The following is a 17,600-nucleotide window of genomic DNA, read 5'->3' as shown; positions in this document are numbered from 1 at the left end:
ACTCATTTAATAGGTTCAGAATATGGAAAGCAAAGTCAATAGTTTATAGTCACTGAAACAATTTCTTGGAAGGTGGGTGAGGTCATCCTATTTGCTTTCAGTCTGAAATCTCTGGGTTTTGGAGGGTGACAGTTGACTGATAAAAGGATTAATTCGCTTTGGTTATCAGTTTCTTTTCTAAAGTGACTGGTGAGGTGGGCCTTCTTTGGCGGATGGGATCAAGAACTCTGCAGATAACACCCTCCCTTTTACCTTCTTCCCAGTCTTTCATTACCACATTGCTTCTCTGGTATCCCGAGAACAAGCAGCTATTGATCTCCCTATTTTGTCTCCTTTTAAAATTATTTTTTCACCCCAATCTTGTGAAGGCAGATTCAAAGGGGCAAACCTTGGGGCGCCTGGGTGGCTCAGTAGGTTAAGCATCAGCCTTCGGCTCAGATCATGATCTCCAGGTCCTGGGATTGAGCCCCACATTTGGCTCCCTGCTCAGCGGGGAACCTGCTTCTCTCTCTCACTCTGACCCTCCACTGTTCAGGCTCATGCACTCTCTCGTAAATAAATAAATAAAATTAAAAAAAAAAAAAACAAAGGGGCAAACTTGGTGACCCATTATAAGTACCAAATAGTTACGAAGCAATTCATAAGCAAATTTGAACCCAAAAACCAAATATAACTTAAAAGATGCATATTACAGAAGAGCTCCTGGGTGGCTCAGTGGGTTAAGCCTCTGCCTTGAGCATGGGTCGTGATCTCAGGGTCCTGGGCGATCTCAGGGTCCTGGGTATCGGGCTCTCTGCTCAGCGGGGAGCCTGCTTTCCCCTCTCTCTGCCTGTCTCTCTGCCTACTTGTGATTTCTCTGTCAAATAAACGAATAAATAAAATCTTTTGAAAAAAGATGCATATTAAAGAAATGCATGTTATAGAAAATGAAAATACCCTCCCATAAACCTGTTCCACAAAATAATCCTGGCTAATATTCTGACCAGTAGCTTTACTGGAGACACAGGACTGAACATTCTTGTACGTCTCCGTGCACCATGGAAGGTTATGTTGGGTCTATGCTGTGTGTGTTTGTTTTGGCAGTGCCATCTCATTCTCCAAAAAAGTTGCAAAATATTTATTCCCCAAACAAAATGTTATGAGATGGCCCATGATTATTTTATTTTACTTTATAAAAGTGATACATTCGTTCAAAAAGAGTTGGAACAATTTGGAAGTATACAAAGTAGAAAATTAAATTTTACAAACCATAATCCTAATGGCAGGAAATAAATGGAGAGTTGCTAGAGGAGAGGTGGGTAGAGGGAGGGGGAAACTGGACATTAAGGAGGGCACGTGATGGAATGAGCACTGGGTGTTATATAAGACTGATGACCACAGACTTCTACTTCGGAAACCAATAATACATTATATATTAAGTATTTGAATTTCTATTTTAAAAAAGCTAAATTTTGCTACATCCAATTTTTGAGATTATTAAGAATAAGACAACAATATGGTCAATATAGTCACTTCCCAAAACCAATGTTACTCTATCTTTTCTTCTTTTTCCCCAGCATTTGTAAACAACTTATGTCAGTGCTAGGAAATGGGAGAAACATGCCTCAACCTTCTAGGCCTTGCATACATTTACATTTCAAGACTTCTACTTTACCTCTTACCAATCATCTTCAGATGTACACTGTCAAATATTACATGTGTTTGTAATATATAAAAGGGTAATAAGTTAATTTTTTTTCTTAAAAATACTTGGCTATAAATAATTTATCAGCTATAATTTCTCAATAATTTTTCTACTCAGTATTTCTTAGGAGGCGAGAAAATCTAGCCCGTAAGATTTTTATTTTTATTTATTTATTTATTTATTTATTTAAAAGCCTAGGCATTTTTTTTTTAAGATTTTATTTATTTATTTGACAGAGAGAAATCACAAGTAGACGGAGAGGCAGGCAGAGAGAGAGAGAGGGAAGCAGGCTCCCCGCTGAGCAGAGAGCCCGATGCGGGACTCCATCCCAGGACCCTGAGATCATGACCTGAGCCGAAGGCAGCGGCTTAACCCACTGAGCCACCCAGGCGCCCTATTTATTTATTTTTAAATTTTTATTTATTTTTATTTTTATTTTTTAAAAGATTTTATTTATTTGACAGAGAGATCACAAGTAGGCAGAAAGGCAGGCAGAGAGAAAGAGGAGGAAGCAGGCTCCCCGTGGAGGAGAGAGCCCAATGCGGGGCTTGATCCCAGGACCCTGGGATCATGACCTGAGCCGAAGGCAGAGGCTTTAACCCACTGAGCCACCCAGGCGCCCCTAGCCCGTAAGATTTTTAAATTGAAGTTTTTAAAAATGCTAAGTTTATTAAGTTATGTCAACTTAATATATCTATAGACATTTCATTAAACCTTTATTGATATCTGTCTTACTATTTATTATTCAAAGTTTGAAGCATAAACCTTTGTAGGCACAGCTGATCTGGCTTAAAAAGGATCAGACCAGCTGCCTGGGGGCTCAGTCGGTTAAGTGTCTACCTTTAGCACCCCTCATGATCCCGGATCCTGGGATCAAGCCCCACACCAGACTCCCTGCTCAGTGAGGAGTCTGCTTGTCCCTCTCTCTCCCTCTACCACTGCCCCTTTCCCTTCTCATGTGCACTCTATCATAAATAAATAAATAAAATTGTTTAAAAAAATTGCAGGGCTTAGTTTAGGTGAGAGAATTTTCCAGAAGATACTATTAATTATTTGGTGGCAGTGTAAAAGAATAGAACAGGAGAATGACTTACTTTTTTACAGGTTTCCAATCAGCCTTCTGGCCATGTCTATTTCACAGTGAAGAAAGGGACAAACAGGTGGATTTTCCATGCAAAGATTGCTCCTCAGAAAAACAATGAAGCAGCATAACACCCAGGCTAGTGGGTCTCAGCCAGGGCAATTTTCTCCCCAGGTAGGGTTGCCAGATTTAACAAGTAAAAACACAGGATACAACAAGTATTACACAGGACATACTTATAAAAAAACTGTTTGTTGTTTATCTGAAATTCAAATTTAAATGGGTCACTGTATGAGACAACCATATCCATAGGAGACATTTGTCAGTCTCTGCAGTTACAACTCAGGATTGGGGGGTGTACTACTGGCATCTAGTGGGGAGAGATCAGGATGCGGCTAACACCCCAGAATGCAGGGACAGTGCCTGCCTCCACAGTAAGGAATTATTCAGCCCAAATGTCAGTACCAAAATCGAGAAACTGATCTAGGCTAACTGACATGTAAGGTATTTGCTGGGTTGAATGTGTTTCAACTTATAAAATAATAAAACTCATTATGATTTTGAAAATTCTGGGATGCCTGATGGCTCAGTCCGTTAAGCGTCTGCCTTCAGCTCAGGTCATAATCCCAGAGTCATGGGATTGAGTCCTGCATCAGGTTCCTTGCTCATGGGGGAGCCTGGTTCTCCCTCTGCCTGCTGTTCTCCCTGCTTTGCACTCTCTCTCTCTCTGATAAATAAATGAATAAAATCTTAAAAAAAAAAAAAAAACTCATTCAGCAAGAAAAGTGCTATTTGAAAGCAGAAGTCTCCTGTGAGCCTACTTCCTAAATCACCACAAATAGTTTGAATGTTATTTTCTCATACCAATATATGCCCTTTTTAAAAAATTAAAAAGTGACTCATACTCTGTGTTGTTATTTTTTTTAATAATTTCTTTCTTTTTTTTAATTACAGATTTTAGTAATTTGGGAGAGAGAGTATGAGAGTGAGGAGGATCAGAGGGAGAAGCAGACTCCCCACTGAGCAGGGAGCCTGATGCAGGGGACTGGATCTCGAGACTCAGGATCGTGACCCGCACTGAAGCCAGTCATTTCACTGGGCCACCCAGGCACCCTCTATGTTCTGTTCTGAAACCTGCTTTTTTTTTTTTTTTTTTAATATTTTACTTATTCACTTGACAGACAGAGATCACAAGTAGGCAGGGGGTAGAGGGGTTAGGGAGGGAAGCAGGCTCCCTGCTGAGCAGAGAGCCCCATGCGGGGCTCAATCCCAGGACCCTGGGATCATGACCCGAGCCGAAGGCAGAGGCTTTAACCCACTGAGCCACCCAGGTGCCCCTGAAACCTGCTTTTTAAAAAGGTACAGTGTGCCTAAGATATCTTTTTATATCGATAGACACTTTATTTTGTCCCTTTTATTTTACTTTTTAAAGATTTATTTATGTATTTGAGAGAGAGCACGAGAGAAAGCGAGCACAAGCATGGGGAGGGGCAGAAAGACAGGGGCTCCCTGTCCCATGCGGGGCTCCATCCCAGGACCCCAGGATCATGACCTGAGCCAAAAGCAGACGCTTAACAGGCTGAGCCACCCAGGCGCCCCTATTTTATCTCTTTTAGAAACTATTCCTGTGACTATGTCTAAAACCAATTTTCTATTGATGGGCACTCGGGCATTTCCAGTTCTTTTGCAACTGCGAACAGTGCTACAATTACCATCCAGATACATAACACATTATACATATATTTGCAGATATTTGCAAATATTTCTGTACATTCTTAGAGATGGATTTGCTGGGACAAGGGTTCCGTACAATGAAGTCTCTGAGAGTCGTAGCCAAATGACCCTCCCAAGAGGTGATACCTATTTACACAGCACTTAGAATAGAAGAGACTGCTTAGTCTCCCCCTGCCCCCAGATTGAAAAAACAATGTAATACCAGCAAATATACATATTTAAAAGCCAAGGAAAAGCTCTCACTGGGGCCTCAGATCTCTTTCTGCTCTTCTGTGTTCCTCTGCATCTGAAGGAGGCTGGCCTTTGCCAGCTGCAGTTCCCAGGCTTCCCGGAAGCTGCTGTCTGACCGGGTTTGGGTAGTGGAAAACCCCAGCAAGACACTGCAGTGGCGAGGAAGTGAGAAGTCTGGCATTTTCCCCCACTCTCCGTCCTGAGAAGTGTGTTCGCCAGGCCAGCGATCTCCCCCTTTGCTCCACCTCTGGCTGGACTCCTGCCCAACAGGCTCACTGTGGATGTTCTGGCACCTGTTGGATTTCCCTAGCTCTTTGTCGGCCCTGGTCGGCTTCTCAGCTCTTCCGCCACCACCGTGAAAAACATCTTGTCTCCAGCTCCCTCTGTTTTAAATACTTAGAAATGGATTTTGTTTTCTGATAGGACCTGATTGCTACCCTCATCACCTCACCATCCCAGCATTATTTTCTTGGCATATTTTCTTCCAAATCCTCACATATTTTGACATTGTCAAACCGTGTAACTTAATATTTTGTCTTCTGTTTCCTTCATTTTTTTAAAGCAAATTTATTCTAAAGATTTTATTTATTTATTCGACAGAGAAGAGAGAGAGAGAGCAGAAGCAGGTGGAATGGCAGGCAGAGGAAGAGGTAGAAGCCCGACTTGGGGCTCCATCCCAGGACCCTAGGATCATAACCTGAGTCGAAGGCAGCTGCTTAACCAACTGAGCCACCCAGGAGCCCCTTTGTTTCCTTCATTTAACATTATAACATCAAATACAACAGTAACATATTTCCAGTGCTTTTAATAATTATGTTTAATGGCTGCAGAGTATCTTTTCTTGTTGATGTGCCATGAATCATTAACCTAATAATTTAATGTGTTTGTACTATAAAATTATTAGCCATGAGAACTGAAACTTGCTTACTTTCTTGTCCCTGGGCTAAAGAGTTCTGGGATCAGACAGAAATAACTTAGCTATTTGTGCTGTGAAATTCTTGTTCTTGAAAGATACCACTATGAACTAAGTAAAACAGGTTACTAATCAAGATTAACATCTTGCTCATTAATATTAAAACACCCTCACCCTGCTATACTTACTAATCCTAAACTATTAATTATAATTCTGCTTATTCCCAACCAGTTTCCTGTCCTCCCAGACCTGTTTAAGTCATCTAACCTGGGCCTAGAACCCTAAAATACCCTTTCCCGATTACTAAGATTCTGTCAAGGTGCTTCTCCCTCTCCCTGCAGGATTCTAATAAACTTGCCTTTGCCTGATCAGCAAATTTTTCCGGTGGTCTTTTGGGAGGTTAATGATTGACAGCAATAATCTATATCAAGGATTACCATGAACAGTGAATGAAATCAAGTATTTGAAAGCCTCTCCAAACAATAATGTGCTTTCCCATGCATGGCAGACCGCCTCTAAGATGGCCCTAATTATCACTTCCCTCCTCTTCCCTTTTCTGGAAACAATCAAGATCTAATGTGACGTGAGAAACTTGGAGCAGAAAGGCAATAGATGGACACTTAATGAACGTTCAATATGTGTCAGGCACTTCTGTGAGCTCATTTTGTCCTCGCATGAGTCCTGCCAAGACGGCATCATTATTGTGATTGTCCAGGCGAAGAGAGGTAGACAAGGGAGGTTGGACGATTGGCTTGAGGTCTGACTCAAGCCAGCATTCCAACCGGGTCTGTCTGACTCAGCCTATACTTTCCCTCCTGTTACGACTTTACTTCCCAGACTTGTATTGTTTTTATTGCAATTATAGAAGGTGAAGCTGAGATTTCAGAGCAGGAGGCTGTTGGGCTCCTTTAGAGAACCCCCACAGGGGAAAATAACATTCTGGAGCAGCCCTGATCAAATAGGAATATAACGCAAGCCACATATGTAATTTAAAGCTTTCTAGTAGCTGCACTGAAAATAGTAAAAAAAAAGAAGTGAAATGACCTCTTTAAACTTTTCATTTTAAAGTAATTACAGAGTCACAGGAAGTTGCAAAAATAATACAGAGGGGTCCTGTGTTCTCCTTCCTACTTTCCTCTAATGAGAGTATCTTATGTAATTATAATATAAGATTGAAGCGAGGAAATTGACATTGGTACAATCCACAGACTTTATTCAGTTTTCATCAGATTTACATGCAGACAGGGACACTTGCGTGGCTAAGTCGGCTAAGCATCTGCCTTTGGCTCAGGTCATGATCCCAGGGTCCTGGGATTGAGCCCCAGGTAGGGTTCCCTGCTCAGCAGGGAACCTGTTTCTCCCTCAGGCCTCTCCCCCTACTTATCCCACCACTTGTGTTCTCTCTTTCAAATAAATAGAAATAAAATCTTTTTAAAATTCATGTTTTATTTTTTAAAAATATTTACTTATATGAGCAAGAGAGAGTGAGAGAGAAAGCATGAGCGCAAACGGGGACAGGTTGGGGCAGAGGAAGAGGGAGAAGCAGACTCCTTACTGAGCAGGGAGTCCTGACCCCGGGCATCTGGGATCATGACCTGAGCCAAAGGCAGGTGCTTCACCAGTGGAGCCACCCACGTACCCCTGAAAACAAAATCTTTTTTTTTTTTTTTAAAGATTTTATTTATTTATTTGACAGACAGAGATTACAAGTAGGCAGAGAGGCAGTCAGAGAGAGGAGGAAGCAGGCTCCCCGCCGAGCAGAGAGCCCGATGCGGGGCTCTATCCCAGGACCCTGGGATCATGACCTGGGCCAAAGGCAGAGGCTTTAACCCACTGAGCCACCCAGGCGCCCCTGAAAACAAAATCTTTAAAAAAAAAAAAATTGTACATGCAGACAGAAGTGTCCCATGTCAACAAAGATTTCCTTTGTGGTACCCCTTTAAACTTGGCAAGACACGAACCCACATCCCATTCTTAGCACTGGGCCACATCGGATACACTCTGAGTGTGTACCTCCATCAGTTGGCAATGTCACATAGATGGAATCATGCTGTGTAGTAGTTTCCCAGGGCTGCTATAACAAATTGCTACAAACCGGGTGGTTTAAAACAATGGAAATTTATTTTCCCACAGTTCTGGAGTCAGAGGTTCAAAATCAAGGTGTCAACAGGGCCGGGCTCTCTCTGAAAGGCCTTTAGGGAAAGCTCCAGTCCGGGTCTCTTTTAGCCTCTGGTGGTTGCCAGCCTCTTTGGCTTGTGGCCAGATGAGTCCAAACCTCTGCCTCAGTCTCCACATTGCCTTCTCCTCCATGTGTCTTTTATAAGAACACATGTCAGTGGATTTAGGACACACCCAGATAATCTCACCATTTCAAGATCCTTAATTTTATGACATCTGCAAAGGCCTTGAGACAAGAGGATGCCTGCCAAGTGTGGCTGGGGTTCAGCGCGGGAGGGTGAGGAAAGGAGGAGATGCAGTAGATGTTAGTGAAGAACAGCAGGAGAAAATGCAAAAATCAGAATACCAGTTAATAACTTAATTGTGTCCTGGAGTCAACAGTGTGGGGGCGAATATTATTACTATTAAGTTGTTTTGTGAGCATGCACTCAGGGTCAGGAGAGCTTAAATAATTTTGACATCTATACTAAGTCATGGAGAATCCAGTGAACTGTCCTTTGTCCTAAATCTAGGATTCTAGAAATCTAGTTTCTAACTGCCACATCCAGTGTCTCAATCTTCTCTGGACAGCATGGGATCAAGCCAATTCTCCCCCTTTCATTTTCCTCCTTTCGAGATTAGAGGTGGGCCAGCTTCTTCGGGAAACACCTTCTTTCTTCTGAGCAGAGTACAGGTATCTACATTTTCTCTTCATCCCAATCAACATGCTTGATTTGGTTAAGGTTTTTTTTTTTTTTTTTTTTTTTAAAGATTTTATTCATTTATTTGACAGAGAGAGATCACAAGTAGGCAGAGAGGCAGGCAGAGAGAGAGAGGAGGAAGCAGGCTCCCTGCTGAGCAGAGAGCCCGATGCGGGACTCGATCCCAGGACCCTGAGATCATGACCTGAGCCGAAGGCAGCGGCTTAACCCACTGAGCCACCCAGGCGCCCCGATTTGGTTAAGGTTTGATTGGGTGACCATCTCCGGTCTGATTAGACTGTAGCGCGGGTTCCATTGGTGTTTTTGTTTGTCTGTTTTCCTGAGAGAATTCATCACTGCTTATTTAAGACATCCTTGGTGGAAAGCCAAGCCGGTACTTAACAGGGTGCCAGGCCCAGACTGATGCCATGCACTTCACCTTTAGTCCTCTGTTGCTCCAGCCCGAGCTGGTTTGCTCTTCTGGTTTACCTGACTTTCCTTTCTGCATCTCTGTTCCTGCTTCTTCATGTTTCATTCAGAGAACCAGTCTCCTCCTCCTGGAATGACACGTTAGCCATGACCTTAATGTAACTGGTCTCTAGACTTTGAACTCTTTCCTTATGAACTATATCCATGGGCTGCTTCTTGTCCTGCAAGACATCCTGGGCTGCCTTGTGGAAGCTTTGCTGTAGCTGGAAGCAACTTCTCTTCCAAACTCAAAAAGCTCTTATGGTCTGTTCTTTAACTAACGCAGGGTTTTATTTCCCCAGCTCAGTTGTAAGCTGCTGAAGACCAAAACCTACTTTATACTTTTTTACCGCCTCCTAACCCCCAACCCCACCCTTGTGCCCTAAACAGAGGAGGTGCTTAGTAAATATCTATAGAATAAAATAGCTTTAGGGTTAGAAATTGACTTTTTAGAATAAAATGGCAGAGATTCTATTAGGAGAAAAGTCACCATTGCCAGATATATCATTTTGTGAAAGGATTTCAAACACTTCCCAAAATAACTCAAATAAACAAACACCTAGACGAAGAAAAACTCACTTCTGTTCTCTACAGCTATATTTCTGAAAGGTGAGGCTTATTTTTTAAAATTAATTAATTAATTTATTTGACAGACAGAGATCACAAGTAGGCAGAGAGGCAGGCTGAGACAAAGAGGGGAAGCAGGCTCCCCGCCGAGCAGAGAGCCTGATGCGGGGTTCGATCCCAGGACCCTGAGATCATGACCCGAGCCGAAGGCAGAGGCTTTAACCCACTGAGCCACCCAGGTGCCCCAAGGTGAGGCTTATTAAGGCATACTATGCATTCAGTAAAATTTGCCCATTTAAGTTGCTCATGTCTATGGATTTTGAGTTTATACTTTTTGAATTGTGTAGCTTTTCACCATAGCCAAGATATAACCATTGACATCACCCCCAAAATTCCCTTTTGCCCTTTATTTATTTATTTGACAGACAGAAATCACAAGTACTGGCAGAGAGGCAGGCAGAGAGAGGAGGAAGCAGGCTCCCTGCGGAGCAGAGAGCCCGATGTGGGGCTTGATCCCAGGACCCTGGGATCATGACCTGAGCCAAAGGCAGAGGCTTTAGCCCACTGAGCCACCCAGCTCCCCTCCTTTTGCCCTTTTGAAGTCAATCCCCTTCCCTAGCCAGCGGCCCCTGGCAAGCACTGATTCCATTGTGTCTCTTGCCTTCCCTAGAATGTTATACAAAAGGAATCATAAGGTAAGTGGACTTTTGTATCTGACTTTTTTCACTTGGCATAATGCTCTCCAGATTCATCTATACAGTTGCCTTATAGCTAGTTCCTATTCTTCCAATAGCTACTGGAAGAGTACAGAATATGCCACTTAATGTGGCATAAATATTTTTAGAAGAAGGGGAGTTGGCTGGCTCAGCCAGTAGAGCACATCACTCTTGGTCTCAAAGCTGTGAATTTGAGCCCCACATTAGGTGTAGGGATTACTTAAAAATAAAATCTTTTTTTTTTTTAAGATTTTATTTATTTATTTGATAGAGATCACATGTAGGCAGAGCAGCAGGCAGAGAGAGAGGGGGAAGCAGACTCCCTGCCGAGCAGAGAGCCCGATGCAGGGCTCGATCCCAGGACCCTGGGATCATGACCTGAGTCCAAGGCAGAGGCTTTAACCCACGGAGCCACCCAGGTGCCCCTAAAAATAAAATCTTAAGGGGCGTCTGGATAGCTCAGTCAGTTAAGCATCTGACTCTTGGTTTCAGCTCAGGTTGTGATCTCATGGGTCATGGGATCATGTAGGCTCCATACTCAACAGGGAATCTGCTTCAGAGTTCTCTCTCTGTCCCTCTCCCTCTGCCCCTTCCCCCACTCACTCACTCTTTCTCTCTCAAATAAATATTTGAAAAATAAAAATAAAATAAAATCTTTTTTTTTAAAAGATTTTATTTATTTGACAGAGATCACAAGTAGGCAAAGAGGCAGGCAGAGAGAGAGAGGAGGAAGCAGGCTCCCCACCGAGCAGAGAGCCTGATGCAGGGCCTGATTCCAGGACCCTGAGATCATGACCTGAGCGGAAGGCAGAGGCTTTAACCCACTGAGCCACCCAGGCGCCCCTAAAATAAAATCTTTAAAAAGATTTTTAGAAGTCATTTGAAATCCTGAATTCCTGAAATCTCTCACCTTCCTAAAAGCAGAGTCTCTCAAAAGAGCTAAAAAATGACCTCAGTTGTCATAAATCCCCTAGGATCAACCAGTAACATAGACTCTTGTCACTTATCCCAGAAGGTGAGAGGTCTCCACACCTTTTCACAGGCATTGTCACAAAACTCTTAACACCTCCCATCTCTTCTCCTGAGGCCATTTGTCTTCCCATAAGTACTATTCCCCAACCTTCCCTTAAGAAGTCATTAGTTTTCCCCTAAGTGTCCTCCTCCTCCCCTGGCTTTTTCAGGGTGGTGTCCAAGCCACAAATTCTGACAGCCCCTTTGTGTCACGTTTTACTGTGTACCCTTCTATATACCTTAACAAAAACAATGATTAAATTTGATCTTTTGCTAATCTGTCTTTGTTAGTCTAATTTGCAGGGCCCCAATCACTTAAACTAAGAGAGTAAAAGCTAAGTTTTGGTTCCCTGACACTATTATTCCATTGTATGTGTGGATCAAAATTTGTTTATTCATTTACCAGTTGGACTGCTGGGTTGTTCCCAGTTTTTGGACACTTTCCTACAGGGTCTTTGCAAGGATGGCATGTGTTTTCAGTTCTCTCGTATTAGTATGGTTAAACAAAATCCAGTCAAGTGAACTTGAAAATCTAACTGGCTTTATTTATCGATTCTTGAATTGGGCACCATCCCCCCACCCCCAGCAGGTAGAGGGGAAGCTCTGAGGAGGTGTACAAAAATGGAATGTTTTTATAGAAGAAGGGTGGGGCAAGGAAGTTATTAGCAAAAGGAAAGAAAAGGTTGTTTCAGATAAGATCACCTTCCCTTAGGGGGAAGAGCGGGAATCTTATCATGCAGATTACCTCATCTTTTTTTGGAAGGGGGGGTAGATGAAGAGGGCCCATGTGACAGATTACCTCATTGCTGTTGATCAGAAAATTCCTGACTGACCAGTTAAGACTCCATTTACGGGGGAGGATGAAACTTGGCTTAAGTGATGCCATTTTGGTCCTGTGGTTTTCTTTTTAACAGTAGGATACCTGGATTATATGCTAAATGTCTCTATAAGAAACTACAGAGACCAATTCCAATGTGCATTTCCACCAGTAATGTATGAGAATTTCATTTGCTTATCCTTCTTCTCAATACTTAACATTGCCAGCTCTTTTATTTTTAGCCATTTTCGTATGTTAGGTGATTATCTGAAGAGAAATAAGGAAAAGGGACAGTTTTACTCATCTAAGAAACATTTATTGATAAAACCAGTGCCTGGTTTTAGCTTTGGCTAGGTTGATATACTCTGTCAGATGTTTGATTTTGTGGACTTGGGGAGGGAATATTACTATATTGAGTTCCTTATCTCCAGGTTCTCACAGGTGAGAAAGACACAGGAGAGAAAAGAGGTATGAGTATACTTTCTTCATGGCACTTCGGGAGCATAGATTGGGAGCTTTTTGCTTCTCTGTGGGAGGAAGGAAAAGGCAGCCAGAAGCTGTCTTTTAAGGTAAGTCGCTTTTCCCCTAAACTGATAGTGAGTTTTGTAGGTTCAAATGTCAATATTGGGTCATGAGTACTTTGAAGATTTACTTACTTATTTTGAGAGGGGGGGGTGGTGGGAGGTATAGATGGAGAGGGAGAGAGTGTGTTAAGCAGACTCCACACTGAGTTTGAAGCCTGGCCTGGGGCTTGATCTCAAGACCCTGAGATCAAAAGCTGAGCTGAAACCAAGAGTCAAATGGCTTAACTAACTGCAGCAGCCAGCCTCCCGGGGGCTGGAGTTTTTTAAATGCAATAGAATACCATAAGGGCTTCCCTAACCTTCCCTTTTAAGCCTATTTTAATATGAAGAATCTTGTATTTTCTGGATATATATTTTCTGGTTATATTTTGGGAAGACTGGAGATTTTGAGAGATGTGGAAAGAGCACCAGACTGGCTGGAAATCCGAGCCTCTGGACCCTCATTTCAGCTGTACCCTAACTTGAGTACAGACCTGCACAAGCCAAATACTTGCAGGCCTGTCTTCTTTCATCTATAAAATAAGAGCTTGGATCCCTAAGATCTCTTGCAGTTGTGAGATTTTTGGAGAATTCTGGGAGGAAGAACAGTGACAAAGGCCAGAGTAAAGAGAGAGAATGCAGGGAAGGGCAACAGATAGGGGCACCAGAGAAAATCCAACTGGAGACTGCCATGTGAAACCAGCGGTGGGCTAGAACACAATACGCAGAGGAGGTGAGAGGGAGATTTGCAACAAAAAGGCAGACCACAGGGCCCAGGGGTCCAGGAGCATATCTTTATTCCTTCAACAAATAATTAATTATTGAGAAGGGACTATTTTAGGGGAGAGTCAGAGAGGCAGGCTAGCATTTAGCATGAGGGAAGTCTGTGATGGGTACTGAATTGGAGGTACTGATATACGTAAGGGGTGTCCTCACTTTGAAAGACTGCCAAAACCAAGCTGAGATCCCCCAACCATTCATTTCACAAACTCTTGTTGAACAAGGACTGTGTTATAGGCACTGGAGATAAAGAACAATTTCTCTTCTGCAGCTTAAGCTCTAGTAAGGAAAGAAATAAGGCAAATAAAATGCATAGCATGCTAGTTAGTGATAAATGCTAATAAGAAAAGCAGCAGGAAGGACAGCAGGATTGGATGCAAAGGGGAGGAAACTGTAATTCTAAAAACTTGGTAAATGAGAAGATGACATCTGAATCAGGAGGGGCAGGAATGAGCAGCATGGATAGAGGCTACTGGATAGTGTTTCCAAAGAGGAACGGCAAGCAGAACAAGGAACCACAACTGGGCTTCAAGGAGGCCAGTGGTGCCAAAGGGAAGAGGAACAAGGGGAGAGTAATTCAAAGTATGTTCTGGGCTCTGGGAGTGGGCAGGAGGGAGCCCAGCTCATTCTGGAGTTCCCTTGTTCACCTCCCTTCCTTCTCTCAGCATTTAGGGGGCATCTCTGTGCCTCAAGCTGCAGATACTACAGTGGATAAGACATTGCGTTCCAGCTGTCAGAACCAGAACACAAGGTCAGGGTCCTGCTGGAAGCTAGGATAGATGATCCCGCATTGTATAGAACTAGACCAGGCCTCAGATCCCTGGCTTCAGACAACACCAGTCTTTAAGCCAGTATGACTCAAGGCTACTGATGGGTTTCCTCAGAGGGCAAAAGAGAACCATAGGGAAGAAACCAGGGACACCTGTACATTGAACTTAAGATGTATATAATTGTATTAGGAAAAACTGCACATGATTTGAAATTTCAAACAGAATAAAAAGCACCCTAGGCTTCTGAGAATTTTTTTAAAAATTTTTTAAAGATTATTTATTTATTTGACAGAGATCACAAGTAGGCAGAGAGACAGGCGGGGAGGGGGCAGGCTCCCCGCTGAGCAGAGATTCCCAATGTGGGGCTCAATCCCAGGACCATGGGATCATGACCTGAGCCAAAGGCAGAGGCTTTAACCCACTGAGCCACCCAGATGCCCTGATGCTGAGAATTTTAGACATCACAATTCAACCTCTTCATTTTACAGGGAAAACTCAAGAGAAGTGATTTATTAAAGAGGTAGAGGGAAGGAAAAATAGTTCTCTAGCCTACCTGACCTGTGCTCACTCAATTCTTTTTTTTTTTTTTTAAGATTTTTATTTATAAGACAGAGATCAGGCAGAGTGGCAGGTGGGGGGGGGCGGGGAAGCTGGCTCCCTGCTGAGCAGAGAGCCCCCTGTGGGGCTCAATCCCAGGACCCTGGGATCATGACCTGAGCCGAAGGCAGAGGCTTAACCCACTGAGCCACCCAGGCACCCCTGTGCTCACTCACTCCTTTCTTTTCTTTTCTCTTTTGTCTTCCTGCCTTACTCAATCCCTCTCTCTCTCTTTTTTTTTTTGTAAACTTGATGAAACAAGGACCCCAAAAATTGGCTTAAGACTTAGTCATCCCTTTCCACAGAAATCTTTAGTAAAAAGCAAAACATTTATATGATCTGAAGAGAAATCAGAGTATCCAGTGTTTTTTCTGTCACAACGCCCCCCCCCCTTTTTTTTAACTCTCACTAAAAGTTTCAGAATAGGGATGCCTCGGTGGCTCAGTCAGTTGAGCCACTGCCTTTGGCTCAGGTCATGATCCCAGGGCCCTAGGATTGAGTTCCGCATTGGGCTCCTTGCTCAGCAGGGAACCTGCTTCTCTCTCTGCCTCTGCCTGCCGCTCTGCTTGCTTGTTCGCTTGCTCTCTCTCTCTCTCTGACAAATAAAATAAATAAAATCTTTTTTTTTTAAGTTTCGGAATAAAATTATAGAGAAGCTAGTGCAGTGTTGTCTTTTAAGTCCACTTGAACTAAATGCAAAATAGAAATTGGGCTAACTCACAGAGCACAAACTTCAGAGCCAGGGTTCAGTCCCTGTAGGATCAATTACATGGGGAAGAGATTCCCAGAAGTGTGAATAGTGACAGGTACTACTGAAAATGCAGACAGTGGGAGAAACACCAAAATGTTAGTCCTTGACACACCAATGTCTCCCTTTGGCTGGTGACAGCAAAAGAGTCGAAGCAAAATCTTTTAACATCATATTGGAGAAGTTGTACCCCAATTTCAGTCACAAACCTTGAGTTTATGTAACTGTAAAGCAGATAATTGAACTTCAGTATGACATTCATGTGGGTTCAGCCAAGCTAAGATCAGTTCTAGAGGAAAAAAAAAAAAATGAACCATGGATAGGAATAAAAAGCATATGAAAGCACAAAAACATATCAAACTTTTGAAGTAAATCTCCAGAGAAAATGTTATTAAGAACATATGATAATTAAAATTGAAAATTGATGAATTAAATATATAGGAAAGAATCCATATTCTCAAAATAAGAAAACTAGAACTCATTCACATGTCAAAGTCTTTATCTTGCAGAAGATCTTAAATTTTAGATGCAGCAAATTATACTGTCTCTTGAAAAACAATTAAGAATTCAAGTTCATAGCACTAGCTTCCCCCCAAGGAAATTTTCTATTGATTTGTAACTTGGCCTTGAATTTGACCTGTGCCCTTCATGTCATGATAATTTAGGTCACTCTGAATATGCCATCTCTTGAACAAGGGCCTCTGCTAATTTTAAATGAATGCAGCTGCCAATTTGCCATTCTTCTTTTTGCATCACAATACGTGGGAATAAATTCCCAATTAATAAAACATTTCCAGCAAGCAGTCAGACTGAGGAAATGAAGGACATGTATCTAGTAAGTTTAAGAAGAGATATTTCATTTTTGCCTTTTTGGATATAAAAAAAGAGAAAGAAAATAATTTATGCCTTTGAGGGCTTTGACAGAGGCCAGAATTGTTCCCTGAGCTACAGCATCTAAAAAAGCCATGCAACTCACATTAGATTTTAGTTGAAAAGAAAAAAATTTTAAAAAAGTAAAAAAGAATAAATGTAGACAAATTTGTAGCAGGCTAAAACAGTTCTTTCTTGTCCTTTCTTTCCTCTTTCTTTCTTCCTTCCCTTCTTTTCTCTCATTCCTTTCCCTCTTTCTTTCCTTCCCTGCTTCCCTTCTTTCCTTCCTTCCTTTTTCCCTCCCTTCTTACTTTCCCTCGCTCTCTTCCTCTCCTCTCTTTCTTTCTCCCTCCCTCCTTCCATTTCTTCATTTCTTTCTCTTTGGTTCAATGAAAATGAATACCTCTCAAGTTTGATTCACGGGGGAGTGCTTGCATTCAATATTAAGTAACTGGACCCTTGGTGATTAAGCCCCTAGGGCCTTTATTCCATCTTGCATCTGAAGCTGCATTAATTAATAATATACTGTTCTAATATAAGGGGACAAGCTGCATTAATTAATAATATACTGTTCTAATATATAGTCTACAGCCTAATGGGGTGTAGACTAGGAAACTGAAGAGTGTGGAAGCTGTGTTGTAAGAGAAACCAGTGAAGGAACTTTAAAGAGAAGGAACTGGGGAGCTGGAGGAGGAGTTAGGCAAGTCTCAGCTGCTGGTTTTTTGAGCACACTGTTTTCACTGTGTAAAATGTTCCTTCTGCTACTTTCCACCTAATTCTGTAAGGGACGATTGGGTCATGCTGTAGTGTGAGAAGTTTTCTAGATTCTGGTAGCTAAAGATCATCTCCCTACTCTGAACCCCTATAACACTTGCTGCTACCTCTATTTTAATCCTAGTGATAGTCCAATTTATCTAGATCAGGTTGGTCAGGGCCTTGAATGCCAAACTAAGGGGTTTAAGGAAGCTAATAAACTTTTGAGGACGGGCATGATGATTTAGGGTTCAAAGGCAAACTAAGAAGGCATTTGTTGTAGACAGAAGGTTAGGGGTACATGAGACTACGTTCTTTCTCTTTCTCTTTTAGGTTGCGCCACTCTATAAACAGGGAAGCCAGGTTCCTCTCCCACACGTGGTGACCAGGCAGCCTCCATGTCCTCAGCCTCTGCTTTACTGTCCTGTAATCTGAGGAT

At 42.4% G+C, this 17,600-nt stretch overlaps 1 non-coding gene across 1 annotated transcript; it reads right to left on the bottom strand.

Annotated features, from left to right (window-relative positions):
- Positions 1 to 15,035: 15,035 nt before the first annotated feature.
- Positions 15,036 to 15,149, bottom strand: LOC122890670. Its single transcript, XR_006381120.1, has one exon. It is a non-coding gene; the product is annotated as a U5 spliceosomal RNA (small nuclear RNA).
- Between the last annotated feature and the right edge of the window lie 2,451 nt (positions 15,150 to 17,600).

This window comes from Neovison vison, chromosome 11 (genome assembly GCF_020171115.1).
Source record: "Neovison vison isolate M4711 chromosome 11, ASM_NN_V1, whole genome shotgun sequence".
Taxonomy (NCBI): domain Eukaryota; kingdom Metazoa; phylum Chordata; class Mammalia; order Carnivora; family Mustelidae; genus Neogale; species Neogale vison.
The sequence above is the reverse complement of the archived record's forward strand: the minus strand, read 5'-3'. Positions and strand labels throughout refer to the sequence as shown.